The following is a 15,147-nucleotide window of genomic DNA, read 5'->3' on the forward strand; positions in this document are numbered from 1 at the left end:
GGTTGCCAACTCCAGGTTGGGAAATTCCTGGAGGTTTTGGGGGTGGAGCCTAGAGACGGTGGGGTTTGGAGAGGGACCTCAGCAGAGTATAATGCTATAGTGATCACCCTCCATAGCAGCCATGTTCTCCAGGGGAACTGAGCTTTGTGACCTGGCGAGCAGTTGTAATTCCAGGGGTTCTCCAGGAGGGGAGAAACAGGTATGTTGCTGGAAGAGAGAATAAAAATGTGATATATCATAGTCCACAAGTTTGTTAGCAAGAATGAGAAGTGGCACAAAATAAAAACCAGGCTCCTTTGTTCCAAGTTTCTGCATTTTTCTGAAGCATTCCATTCACACACTTTAAAGTGGGAATTTGGTGGTAGCGCAGTTTGCCACAGCTACAATACCATTCTCTGCCAGGAGGGGGCCTGCGTGGGGTCCTGCGCTCTCTCTAACTGGGGAGAGGTCGAGCGCAGGCAAATCGCACCTCGTGGAAAACTTTTTACCTGGTCCGCCCCCCCCCCCAACTCTTCTGTACAAGGAAAGAGCAGGAGACATCTGAGCCTTGCAGTGAAAAACTGCGCGTAGGAAAAAACGCCAGCTATGCCAATGCCCTCGCCGCCTCTGCCTTGTTTCCTCCTTTTATTTTTACATCTTTGTTTAAAGCGCCTGCAGCCAAGCAGCATCAAAGCGTGTCTTTCGCACGGCCCGTACCCTTATAAAGGAAGCTGGCTCTCGGACTCCCCGAGGCCGGCGGCTCGGAGCGCACCGGGACCTCCGCAGCCCCCGCCCTCGACGCCCTTGCATCTATATAAGGCAGAGTCTCTCGGCCCCCCCGCCCTCTCCGCTTCTTTCCTCTCCCAGCCCCAAATCCCGCGTCCCGCAGCTGGGCTGCTGCCATCCCTCGGCGCGCAGCATTCTTTCGCCTTGTATGGCCAAATCCTTTGGGGTGGGAGGGAACGCTTTGGGTAAACGCCATTCTCCATTGGCCGCTCCTGCCACCCGATCCCGCTCTTTCCCAAACTAGGGAGCTTAAAACAATAGCCGGTGAAATTTCATCCCTTTGCGGGAATCAGAAACTCTTGGGTCGATCTCGAAGGGGTCCAGCAGCTTTGTGTCCGAGTCAGGTAAGGGCGGTTCCTTGATTTCTCTTTTAACAAACGCGTGGGTGGGAAGAGAAGGGGAGGCTTCCCCTTGGCAGGAAAGGAAAGGTGGGGCGAGGATAACTTGCCTTATGCACCAGGTCCCCCTCTGGTTCGGGGGCGACAGACTAACAAGGATACCCTCGGGAATGTACTTGATCTAGTGAAATGGGATCCGATCCAGGAAAGTTTATGCCAGGATAAGAGTTTAAGGTGGCACAACACATTTTGGTCTTTAATTCATTTCTGAAACATCCTTACTAATAAGATGTCATAGACATACGTTGTTAGTAGCCATGTAGGTCTCAAGGAGTTTTTCTTTCTTAAAAAAATACTTTTGTAACATTATTTACTGTGTTTGTTTACTACATTTGTACTCTGCCTTTCTCCCTAGTGAGGATTCAGGGCTGCTTACATCATTCTCCTCTCCTCGTTTTATTCTCACAACAACCTTGTGAAGTAGGTTAGGCTGAGAGAGTGTGGCCGGCCCAAGGTCACCCAGTGAGCTTCTATGGCAGAGGGGAGATTCAAACCTGGGTCTCCCAAATCCTAGTTTGACACTCCAGCTGCTACACCACAGTGCCTAATGAAGCCTGATGAAGGGCTTTAGTGAACTCTAAAGCTTGCATACTGTTATGTGTCATTTGGTTGGTCCTAATAAAAGGTATTATGGGAACTGTTCTGATTTCTCACATAGACATACATGGCCTCCTTTCCTGTTCTCAAGAAGCGGTTGATTTCCAAAGTTCCTTCCAGCAGGAATATCCCTCCTGTCTGATTTAAATGCTAAATTATAGGGGGCAGTATTTCACCTCTTGGGAGTGGTGGGTCCATAGCTCAGAGGTAAAGCATCTACTTTGCCTGCAGATGGTCCCAAGTCCAATTCCTTAGGCAGACCAATGGTGTGACTTAGTATAGATCATGTGTTCATGGATGGATGTATACATGTATTGGGGATGTGATGGGGTTGAATAGCAGTCTATGCATTGGGTACAGGCCCTGTTCGCCTTGCCTGGACTGACTATTGCACTATTAGTGCTCAGAGAATGGTTTTTGAGGAAGTTGTATGGAAGGGGTGTGCCAAAAAAGGCCTCCATTGGAAAATACCATTAAAAGAGGGCTCAGGATTGCTCTTCAACCCGGAAAGCCAGATGAGCAATTCTTGGTGTGGGATCTGAGAGGAGAGGGTGGATAATAGTGTTCAGTGGTGAACAGAATGAATTCTACAGATGCTCAGAGATACACACTTGATTTATGACTTTCATATGTTGCAATGCGGTATCATGAGTATGCAGATGACAGATGACGCCATCTTTTCCTTAAACTTGATTCAGGAGGCGGATTCCCTCAACAAGCGTTTGGAGACAGTAATGGATTGGATGGGAACGAGGCTGAAGCTGGTTCCCAGTTTCTTACTTGCAGACACAACCACAAATAGTGATGATGAGCTGGTAGGGCAAAGGCCCCGAAGTCTGGAGATGTAAGATTTGTGGTGGTCCAAAGCTTACTCTGGGATGCAGAACATTTAAAATATCATCAATATTTTTATTTATTTATATACTTCTTTTATATCCTGCCTGCCTCCCTCCCCAGTGGGGGATCCAAAGTGGCTTACATTGTTCCCCTCACTGTTATCCTCACCACAGCTCTGTGAGGTAGGTTAGCTGGGGAGTCTGTGACTAGCCCAAGGTCACCCAGCAAGCTTCCAAGGTAGAGTGGGGATTCAAACCTGGGTCTTCCAGATCCTAGTTCAACAGTCTCACCAGGACACCACACTGACTGTTGCTGCTTCCACACATGTTGGGTAATCCACTTTCAATACTCTTTAGTGAAGATTTGAAACTGATTTCCCATGTGTGGAACAAAAAATCCACTTCTAAAGGATTACGAAAGTGCATTGAAAGTGCATTATTCAACGCGTGTGGAAATGGCCTATATGTGCAAATAAGGAACTGAGAACCACCTTCAGCCTTGTCCGTGGGCGCTCACAAACTGGAGCTTAATCCAAACAATGCAGGTTAGATGGTCACTTGACCCCAGAGGAGGTAAACAGCTTGTGTTGAACGGAGTTGCACTTCAATTTTTGAAGGTCAGCCCTTCAACTTGGAAGTGCTGTTAGATCCAGCTTTGTTTATAGACACCTAAATGATGTCTGTGACACTAGATTGCCTTTCGCTCTTGATGGCTGGTGCGCTTCCAGTGTTGCCTCCTGGCAAGAAATGATCTTGGCTCATTTTTCCATGTTTGGAAGCACTGAAGTTTCCAAATGCTTTTCAGAGATATGGTATTATATGAGGAGCTGCCTTTGAAAAGCAGTTGGAAACTTCAGCTTTTCGAGAAATATAGCTACATATTTCACCAGAACTTGAAGAGCTGCACCGGCTGCCAGTTTGTTTGCAAGCATAATTCGAATTGCTCATTTTAACTTAGTGCTGATAATATAAGAATGTGCTATCCAGTGCATCAAGACAGAGTAAGATATAAACCCTCAGGCAGGGTTAAAATTTCTTCGGTGTTCTATACAGCACCTAGCATATTACTAGCATAAAGTGACAGCGTTAGTGGTATTAGAAACACTGAAGATAAGGAGTCTGAAAAACACCCTAGGAAATTCTTCAGAACTGAGAAATGTCTAAGATTCAACATTTAGGAGGAAACCCCTCCACAATAGTTATGTACCCAAATGTGTGGTAGCAACATCTGGTGAACTGTGCTTAAAGTGCGCAGATCCTTTGGGATTCATTACATATTTATTACATCCTTCCTCCAAGGAGCTCAGAACAGCACACCCGATCCCCACTCTCACCTTACCTACTCAGCAATAATCCTGCGTGGTACATAAGCCTGAGAGGCGGTGATGGGCCCAAGGCCATCCAGGAGCCTTCATGACAGAATGTGAATTTGAACTCAGGCTTTCTAATCCAGCTGGGTACCAGCTAGGTACGGGGACCACAGAAAAGTGGATCATGGCCAAGGCAATATTTTATCACATGGACTACTAAACTGTGCTGAGTTTCTTCTCCAAGCAGTGCAGAGTGAAGGAAGTAGGAATGGTTTGAGAGTCACTGCACCATTGTTTCTTGTTCTTTGCTCTGCTCTTGGTACATCCCTCTTCTCCGGTATCCATCTTTGCAGATGACAAGAAATCTAGTTATTTCTTTTACTGCTGATTTGGGCCAGCACTTACGGGGCATAATGCAATATCATATCCCATTATCACAAAGTAGAGAGGAGAGAGGTTCACTGAAAAGCTGTACAGCCCTGTGATGTGGAATAGCTTTCTCCCATCAATGTAGAGATCTCTACTGGAAAGGTGGAATACTGCTACCATAATTATGCCTGGTAGTTAAGTTTGCCAACGCTGAGTTCGAAAATTCCTGAAAATGTGGGGGCGGAGCCTGGGGTGGGCAGGATTTGGGAGGAGAGGGACCCCAACAGGGTATAGTGGCACAGAGTCCAAAGCAGCCATTTTCTCCAGGCGAACTGATTTCTGTGGTCTGGAGATCAGCTGTAATTCCAGGAGAGCTCCAACTTCCCCTGGAGATTGGCAACCCCATGGAGGTACTTTCTTGAGAATTACAGCACAACCCTAAGCCTCAAGCCAAAACTGTTTAGGATGCCGACTAGTGGCAGCAGCTATACACTGCTGTTCTTATGCCAGCACCATAACCAGGTAGAAGCTGAAAGATGTAGGGTGGAAGAAAAGACCAGAGTGTGACAATTTTTCACATGCAGGCAGCAAAAAACTGAGGCCAACCCTGCTTAGACAGTTAAAAATGCTTTGCTGTCATGATTATCTTTAGCTAGATGGTTCCCAAAGCTGCAGCACAGTACTAATTCTAGTGAAGGCACAATAACTGAGACCGGGATCACACATGCAGGGGAAATGAATTGGCAACAAGGTAGTAGAGAGCCGTGGTGGAATAATGGTCTGTACTTCTTCGTACTGCAGGTGGGGGGGGGGTCATATTTTGGAATGTTCTTGTATGCTAAAAACTCCCTGCAAACAGAAAACCAGCTCAGCAAGCATGCAGAGGCAGTAGAACTTTTCTTCCTGATGTCCAAGTTTTCTATTTGCATGGAAGTTTAGTTTCAGTGCAAAGGACCTGTCTAAGCAGGAATCCATACCCTGCAATCTGAAGCAGTACACTCCATCCTGCCAGCTCATTCACCAGCACACACAAACCAGGATGCATAGCAGTTAGCTAGTTGGGTGCCCTGTCCTGGTCAGATAAGTGCCTTGGATCACTTGGGTTAAACTGGCATGTACAGAATCACTAAGCTGCAGGTAAAGATGAAACCAGTCTCAGGGCAGCTTTGCAAAATAACATTATTTGCAAAATTAAGCTTTCTGTGGGTCTATTTTTATCTTGGATGCATAAGCAACAGGTCAAATTCCTCACATGCCAATCTTAGGCCTTCATATAACTATTGGCAGCACCTTGGCCTGGATAGCTCAGGCAAGGCCAATCTTGTTAGATCTTGCAAGCTAGGCAGGGTTGGCTTGGGATAATAATTGGTAAGAGACCTCAAAGAAGACCAAGGTCGCTATGCAGAGGCAGGCAAACCACTTCTGTTAGTCTCTTGCCTAGAAAACCCCAGTAGGGGTCGCCATAAGTCACCTCTGACTTGATGGTACTTTCCACCACCACCAACGATGGCAGCAGGAGACACACAACAGCAAAAGCAGCACCCAGCATAGCCCAAGAGGCTAAGGTGGTGTCAAAGCCAAGCACAGCATACTGCCTCCTCCTCCATCAGCAAGGCCAGCGTCAGAGGTTGGTTGCCATCACTGGGCAGATGCCAATGCCCCAGAACCTTGGTAGCTGCCACAGCTGCCTACCCTCTGCTTGTTGCTGGGCACTGTTCCCTCATCTGCCACTGCCAACAAGAGGGAGAGGGAAGGCAAGCAAGTGGCTGCTGCCATTCTTAGTGGTGTCAGCAGCTGTGCAATCACCCAAGCAGGTGAGTGAGAATTAGTGGCAACCGGGAGTGGCAATTACTGTTTCCATGCCTGATCTCTCTCTGCATCACAGGTGGCCTGGCCAGGGGCCCAGTGGAGCCCATCTTACCTGGAACCAGCCTGCTCTGTCAGGTCCATGCTAGGATTTTTGCATAGAATGGAGTACACAACAGCACAGACACGAGTCCTTAAAAGGCTAAACTATGCCGGTGTCATGGGGCAGGAATGGGCTCTATCAGCTGCAGATTGGGAAATTCTTGGAGATTTTGAGGGTGGAGCCTGGAGAGGGTGGGATTGAGGGAGGGGTAGGTCCTCAGTAGAGTATAGGGTCTACCCTCCAGGGGAACTGATTTCTGTGGCCAGGAGATTGTTTGTAATTCCAGGAGATCACCAGCCACCACCTGGAGGTTGGCAACCCTGTCTGCAGATGGGTGTTAGTACTAGCACTGCACTATCAGTGTGGCACTCTCTCCGCATCAGTACTTCAGCAGTTCACCCTATCCACAGTTTTTGCTGGTGCAATCATCCTTAGGATTGGGGTGTTGGAAAGCTTCAGAGACGAGCCACGTTCTCAGTTCCAGGCACAGGTGATCCAAGCAGCTTGACCCCTTCACACATGCAGATATACTCCATGAACTGCCTGCACTGAAAAATATTAGCAGCATGTTCCAAATTTAACAGTCATAGTATACCACTACATGAATGAGCTTGGGGGATACTCAGGAGCACAGAGTCTATTTCCTCTCCTGTTTTAAGATATAAGACTTCAGCTATTGCAGTAAATCATTATTTTGTCATCATGTTGGAACTTCAAAACTATGGTTTGTGACTGCCCTGCAATTTAGGATTACAAACCGTTGTTTAATCCTGGTTTAGAATCCTGGTTTTCAAGGCCAGAACAAGCCACACTTGGTGGCAAATGATAGTTTGCCACAAAAACAGAAATATTTAATTAGGTTATGGAGGAGGGGAATATGGAAGTGCCTCTGGCTTGTTTGTTCACATAAAGGTCATCCATGATTTGGTGTTCCATCTGAACTAGGTCATTGTGTTTTTTAAAAAATCTTTCTCCCCTTTTTCAAAGCAAAGAGGGATACAGGAAAAAGAAGGGATAATAGCGTCAAAGGAACAATAATATTTTGCACTACAACAGTTGTTATGATAAAATACAGAGTTCCAAGACATATCTTAATCAGAGTTCATCAATATTACATCACCTATTCCAACTCCTGTGTATCTTCTCAAACTAAATACAATCTTTTTCCTACACAGTATTCAATTTTAGATCAACTAAAGGTCAAAACAAGCAGTCTCCATATACATTCTTACTGCTATATCTTAATATGATCTAATGCTTCTATACAGATCATTTCTATTTAACTTAACTGTTATGCCAAAGTTTCCATTCATACATTCTACCTCATCACTAATATTTAACCATTCTCATCAGATCCTAACCTTATATTCAATCTGTTACAATATATCAGTATACCATCTTATTCAGGTTTCTAAAACTAAGACATTTTATGCATGTTATCCTTTGTAAGTAAAGTAATTCCCCCATTTCTCTTCGAATTCTCTCATTGGTCTTCTGTTTAAATAGCTTGTTAGTTTTGCCATCGCTACGTATTCTGCCATCTTATCTCTCCAGGTTTCCCTAGTTGGGCATTCTTCTTCCTTCCATCTGGTAGCAAATACCACCCTTGCTGCCGTCAATAAATATCTAAATAGTTTGAGTAATTTTCTGTCTGCATTTTTTGGTAGTATTCTAAAATCTTTTCTGGTAGTATTTTAAAATCTTTTGCATCTCAGCATGTATTTCTTTCCAGAAATATTTGCTTTTGAGCAAGTCCACCACATGTGATAGAAGGAACCATCTGCTTCTTTACATTTCCAACATAACCCCCCATATTTCTTGTCCATTTTCTCAGTGTCTTTTGGTGTAATGTACCATCTAAAGAACATCTTGTATCAACTCTCCCACTGTTGAAATGTTATTTCTTCTCCAAAATTTTGCATCCACATTATCATGCACACTCTAACTTTTTCTTATTTGGTATCATATTAGAGTAAAAGTTTATATATTAGACCCAAGATGTGTTCCTTTTTCTGCATGATTATTTTCTCAAAGTCGGTAAGATTCCTTAACTGTCCTCTGAGTTCCTTCTGGGCTTCTTGTATTCTGGAAACTGCCTGAAAATATATCAGCCATTGCATTTTTTCCCCCTTCATCTTGAATTTCTTGCCATGATTTTATCTTTCCTTGAGGGTTTATCATGTCTTGGTATGTTATAAAATCATTATCTTTTCTCTGGTTCTTATCACAAAAGGCATCAATTGGTGAAAATAGTGGCAATATCAACAGGCTTAGTCATTGTGTTTGGATTAGAAAGGCAAATTCTGTTTGTTAAGGTTTAGCTGCAGTGGCTGGCTCACAAATGCCAGACATAGGCTGGCGAATATTCACATGTTAATCAACCTGCAGATTTTTAGCAAAGCACTGATAAATTAGGCAGGGTGATACAACAGGAGGGAATCTGTTCGTTGCTTCATGCCACTTGGTTTACAGAATTTAAGAAACCACATTCCTATCAAGATATTGGAAGGGAGAGAGAAAGAAGGCTGATTTGTCTGTTCAGAAGGTGGAATAGAGGAAAGGCCAACAAAAATGTAGACTGAACATGACCTGGCTGATGCTTAACCTACCAGAGCGCTAACTCCCTATGCTCTTAATACCATGCCATTAAAATCATCTTAAAATCGTCTCATGAAATGAGAACCATCAAGCAGGGAGTGAGGAGTCTAAAAGGGACAACCTTAGCATGGATGTACATTTGAAGAATGAAAACTAGAGCAAAACTTCATGTTTATCTCCCCATATAATTTCCTCTATACTGCCCAATTTTCACCACTCTTTTTAAAAAATGATCATGCTTTATTTTTAAAGCTTTCCGTTGGCCCTACATCTTAACTTTTGAAAGAAGAAAGTATTTGTAGGATAGACAAGAATCATTCATAAGAATTTGTCAGCCCAAACAGATTGACCTTCTCATGGGCCGTCTGGAGATGACCAAGAAAGTTGTGCTCTGTGGGTGGAAATCTTTCCCTCCTCCTAAATGCTCTGGTGGAGCCAAGTCATGCAGACCAATAGGCCTCCTGACAGTATGGCTGGCTATATTGTGCTAGCCAAATCAATGCTGCCAACTAATTAACTCCAGTGTTTGGAACAGATTCAGTCAGAGCGCATCAGGCATTGGTAGGCGTGGTGAGGAAACTGATATTGATCTAGTGGGATGGCAACACTGGATTTGCATGTAGAAAGTCCCAGGTTCAGTCCCCAGAGTTTCCAGTTACAAAGATATCAGGTTGCAGGGGTGAGCAAGATCTTTCTGTGTCTGCAGAGCCACAGGCAACTGGAGCAGACCTGTGTTCTGACTCAGTGTAAGGCAACTTCATCCATTTGTGTGTGTGTGATATCAAATTGCACATTGGCAGATGCAGCCTGAATAGGAGCCGCGGCACCTGCAAAACCTTTACAAGCAGACCCAATTCTGCTTCTCAATAGGGACTGCAAGGACGCAGGTCTACTGAACACAGTCTAGAAGGGCTGGAGCATTAGCGTCACTTTGGCCAGTTGTAACTTTGTCTGTGATAACGTTAGTGGAAAAGAGGCAGCAGGGCAGCTGGTGACAAATGTAATGTTGGGTAACTTCCCACTGTAGGCTGGAGGACAAAGAAGCTTTTATCCTCTTTGCAATGGGAGGTGGATCTCAGCCTTGAACTAATCATCTCCCTCCCTGTCTTCCTGGGGCTGGCACTCTTGGCTTGCACTAACAAGCCAGCCTTTGAGCTCTGCAATCATTGTCTAAAGTTTTTTTTCTTGCTAAACAACTCTCTCTCCCCCCAGGGTAACTGCTAGGCATTCTCTTATCAGCTGTATAAAGAAGGTTTTTTTTACAAACTCCCTGGAGTTCCAGAACAAGGGGCTGGGCAGGTTGGGTCCTCAAATGTCTGTACCTGCGTAGGGTTGCCAGCTTAGGGTTGAGAAATTTTTGGAGATTTGGGGGGTAGAGCCTGGAGACAGTGAGGTTTGGGAAGGAACTCAGTGAGGTATAATGCCATAGAGATCACCCTCCACAGAGGCCTTTTTCTCCAGGGGAACTTATGTCTGTTGTCCAGAGATTACTTGTAATTCCAGATTTCCAGACCCCACCTGGAGGTTGGCAACCCTACAGCATAGTGAGAGCCCCTCTAGAGAATGTTTCCCGCAAAGTATTGCTTGGCAGAGAGGGAAGCAGCATCACAACCAGGTCAAGAAATTGCTGGGCTAAGACCTGGGGCGGAGGGGGGGGGGCTCCCACCTTGAGAAAAGATGCCCTAAATCAGCACAGGATTTTACATATTTTTGTTTTTTTTATTTTCACTTCATTTATACCCTGCCCTTCTCCCCAATGGGGACCAAAGGAGCTTACATCATTGTGCTTTCCTCCCATTTTTTCCTCACAATAATCCTGCAAGGTAGGTTACGCCGAGAGTCTGTGACTGCCCCAAGTATCCAGCAAACTTCCATGGCAGAGTGGGGACTTGAACCTGAGTCGCCTGCATCCTGCTCTGTCACTCTAGTGACTTCACCTCACTGGCTCAAACAACCGCTCTTTTCTTCAGCCATTGGGCTGTTCTTCTGTGGGCTTCCTCAGGGTGGCTATGAGCGGGTGTTCCCAGAATAGCCGCCCTCAGGGAAAAGCCAGCGAAGAGCCAAGAGACACTTCCATTTGCTTTTTCACAAACAAGCTGTAACTGCTTCCACTGTGTTGATTTCTGGGAACAGATTGGGGGGGGGGAAGGAGAGGAGAGGAGTGCTCCCTTGCCATATCTCGTAGCAGCTGATAAGAACATAAGAGCAGCCTTGCTGCATTGGGCCAAATGTCAAACTCATCCAGCATCCTGTTTCCCATGGTGGCCAACCAGATGCATGGAGGAAGCTCACAGGCAGGTCATGGAGGAAGCAGCCCACTGTTGCTCCTCAGCAACTGATATACTGCCCCAGAGCATGGAAGTTCTGTCTAGCTGTGAGCACTAAAGGTTCCTTTCTTACGATGCCTAACAAGTAAGTGCTTTTGATAGCACTTAAGAGGACTGTGGCTGACAGCACTTAGATGAAAAATGCCAAGTCTATTACATCTCAGCTCCGTTACTGTGGCTGTTCTTAAGTTACTCCTACTTGCCTGTGTTACAGGTGGGAAAGATTGCGTGGAGGAGATGGGACACTCTCTGTTATCTGGCTTTGCTCCTGACCTTCTTCCAAGGAGCTCTGACGAATGTACACAGTTCTCCCCTTAAACCTTGGGGTGTGAGAGAGTAACTACTCCAAGGCTCAGTACGCTTCATAGCTGAATGGGGATTCAGTCCATACTAGTGTACTACTTCAACTACTGCACTTCACTGGCTTTCACAGAGGCAGGAGTAATGTCCACAAGGGGTTATCTTAAGCCACATTATTTTTGCTCCTAGAAAGATAAACTGGTAGTGTTTAAATCTGAAATTAGAATCTGGGAAGTTCATATGACTACATCCCCCAAGCAGGGTTGCCAACTCTGGCTTGAGAAATTCCTGGAGATTTGGAGAGAGCAAGGGAAGGAGTCCAATGGGGATGTGATACCAACACAGTCCACCCTTTGAAGCTGCCATTTCTTCCAGAGGAATTGATCTCTGTATTTTGGAGATCAGTTGTAATTCCAGGAGAACTTCCCCACCCTGGAGTTTGGCAGCCCTTACCCCCAAGACAGGTTAATTTTCAAAAGAAATCAACTTTGCAGTGCTTTTGGATAAGGGAAATATAGTGTCAAGATGGGTATCGATGGACTGGCCATCAAATAAAGTCCTTTTGTCAGACATCTGGTAGCAAGGCCAGGGTGCTCGAGTGCTATCATCCTGTTTACTAGCAAATTCTTTTGCCACTCCTGTGAGAGCAAGGTCCCTGGTTCACATTTAAATCAGCACATATTTCTCTTCCTCTTCCCTGTGATAGTCAACAAGAGCTGTTATTTGTATATATGTAAGTACACTGAGATTTGCAAATAGGTGGTTTTCCTGCTGCTTTCCTGCCTGCTGTAGCATAAAATGGAGAACTAGTGTGGTATAGGGCTTAGTAGGTAAGATAAAGGGAGACCTGGGCCCAAATGCTCACTTTACCATGCAACTGGGTGATCTTAATCCAATTTCTTAGCCTAACCTATCTCATCGGATAGTTGAATAAAATAGAAGTCCAGTGACACTTTGAAGCTGTCATGAGTCAGGACTCACTTCATCAGAAGCAAGTTGTGTGGGAAATCCTTTTACAGAGATTTCTTTAACCAAATTTGTGCCAGTCCCTTACACAAGCACTCTCACCCCTCAGAATTACAACAGGTTTCTCTCTGATACAACTCCTCTTTCTCCCTGCCCACTTTCTGCAATGCTGGTTATCAAAATCTCTGTAAAAGATTTTCTGCACCTCAAAAAGTGAGGCCTCACAAGCACTTTTGCGGAAATAAACTTGGTTAGTATTTCAGGTGCCGCAATAGATTCTGGAACTGTCACAGTAGACTACCTGTGAGAATAAAATGGCAGGGGGAACAATGCATCTAGGGATGCCATCTACAAGAGGGGTGTAGAGATGATCTGGAAATACAAATGATCTCCAGACTACAAAAGTTCCCCTGGAGAAAATGGGAGCTTTAGAGGGTGGACTCTGGCATTATACCCTGTGGAGGTCCCTCCCCAGGCTCCACCCCCAAACATCCGGGAATTTACTGAGCCAGAGTGGTAGTGGAGAGTGCCCTCGGCAGTCCTAAATCTCCAACTTGAATTTCATCAATAAGACCAAGTTATTGCAATATTGCCTAAATATTTGCTTCATGCTTCTGGTTGCTAAATTGTAAAAGAAGAGGTGTTCAGATTCCAACCATTCTGGAATCTCCCTAATTCCAGATCTGTGGGTCATGGAATGGTTATTATACACAGGCGAAGGAAATGCACTCCCCCCATGCTCAGAAGCTCTCTTTTCAGGATGGCAGCCTGAGCACATGTGTTCTTGGGATGAGCCAAATCAAGCCCTGCTTGCATTTTTGTTGTTCTGATAACATACAGCAAAGTAAATCTCACCCCTACGATGACACTTTCCTTTTTCTTGATCAATAACACCTGAAAAACTTGCCTCTCACACTATAAACATTAACATCATAAAGCTGAAGTCTCACTTGCCCTGTGTATTTTTCTTATTTCCAGTTTGCTTTTTATCTGTGAACCCCGAGGAGAAAATTCTGTATATCCAAGAGATTCTGCTCTATCAATGATTCCTTCTGTGTCTGTAACTCCAGATGCAATGAGAGGGAGTGCTTCCAGCCCAAGGTGCTGGGGAACAATTTATGGGTCGTGCACAATTACATGCAGCCAGGCGTTTGTTGAGACATGGCCAGGAAGCCTGATGTGTATCTTTTGAACCATGAACGCCTAGGTTGCCAACTTTGGATTGGGAAATTTCTAGAGGTTTGGAGGCGCCTGAGGAAGGACCTCTGCAGTGTGTAATGCTGCAGAGGCCACCCTTCAAATCAGCCATTCCCCCCCCCCCCCCCGAGGAACTGATCTCTGTAGTCTGGGGATCAGATGTAATTCCAGGAGGTCTCCAGGCCTCACCTGGAGGTTGACAACCCTTGCAGGATGACAACATGCATCACCCCAGACCTGCATATTCAAGTCAGGCTTTGCATACGGTCTAAATGGACGTGGCATCAGAGTGCTAGGTGGGGCTCTAGCTCAGTAGCAGAACACCTGCAAGCTCAAAAAATGGATCCAACAGATAACGAATTACGATACTCCATTATCACCTTCAATTATATTTCTAGACCAATGGAATATTCCACAGATCCCAAAAGCTATCAGGAATCTTATAGCAATATTTTTAGTTGCAGCGAAATCAGCGATAGCTTCAGTCTGGAATCTGAAGAAAGTGCCAACTAAAGAGATGTGGCTCTCTAAGATATGGGAACATTTCATCCTGGATAAAATTAATGATAATATTCTCAATGCTGAAAGCTTTCCCGCCAGTTCCAATTTCTATGAGAAATGGTTCCCTTCTCTTGAATTTATAGACATGCACGATTTACATCCCAAAATAAGAATTGCTCAGACGTTGACTCAGTTTTCTGATATTTGGTAATATTATGTATGCTTTGTTTAAAAGTTATTGTAATGTTCATATTCTTCAAAACTTGTAAACTATTATTGATTAGTTGTTGTGTTACAGTTGATGTTCATTGTTGATTTCTATTTGTTGTATGTTATAAAGCTTAATTAAAAAGTAAATTTAAAAAAAAAATGGATCCCATCCTGGAAAAACCTCCTTCAGATCCTCTAGAAAGCTACTGCCCATCAGAGCAGACAGTACTGATCTAGATGGACCAAATGGTCGGATTTAATAAGTCATTTCACATAATCATAAGGGCATAGGGAAGAAGGTAAGGGGGCAAGGAGAAGAGAGGTGAGTAATTCGCATCAACTTTCTCTCCTAACAATGTCTGCAATCATTTTTCCACTTTAACTGTAAATGTGGAAATATTTTTCCCCTTTTGTGGATGCGTAAGCCTTTGTAACAAGATAGGGATGAAAATCAAAATAAGTTAAAAAAGAAATTTTACTTAAAAAAAAGACTTTGAATTGCATCAGACTAGCTCTTCATCTTTGTGTGGATTTAGCCTCAAAAGGGTCTCACAGTCTACTTGAAAATTCCTGATGTAACCAAGCTCCATTCCAGTGTGAGATCAAAGCTGTATTTTTGGAAGAATATCTAGTTCCTGCTTATTCATCCTCTTCTCTCCATGATGTGCCTCTAATCCTGATTAACAAGCTGTGGCTCGGGGAAAGAGCACAGACCCACAAGTGTGCTTTGCCGGCTAGACAAAGGGAGCAGGGGGAGGGGAAAGGAATGCTAGGAATCTGCTAGGAACAGATAACCCGTTTCCTGCTTATTCCTGAGTGGGTCTCCAGCCTGTGTTCTTGTTTGTGAGCCTGCCTTTGTGCAGA

At 44.6% G+C, this 15,147-nt stretch overlaps 1 protein-coding gene across 1 annotated transcript in view; it reads left to right on the forward strand.

The window, feature by feature from the left end:
* The first annotated feature begins 929 nt into the window (after positions 1–929).
* Positions 930–15,147, forward strand: part of MYL9 (myosin light chain 9) — a 30,662-nt gene continuing 16,444 nt past the window's right edge. The window contains exon 1 of the mRNA XM_054979198.1: positions 930–1,109. The gene's annotated coding sequence lies outside the window, so the exon portion shown is untranslated. The remainder of the gene's footprint in view (positions 1,110–15,147) is intronic.

Source organism: Eublepharis macularius, chromosome 5 (assembly GCF_028583425.1).
Source record: "Eublepharis macularius isolate TG4126 chromosome 5, MPM_Emac_v1.0, whole genome shotgun sequence".
In the NCBI taxonomy this organism is placed as follows: Eukaryota; Metazoa; Chordata; class Lepidosauria; order Squamata; family Eublepharidae; genus Eublepharis; species Eublepharis macularius.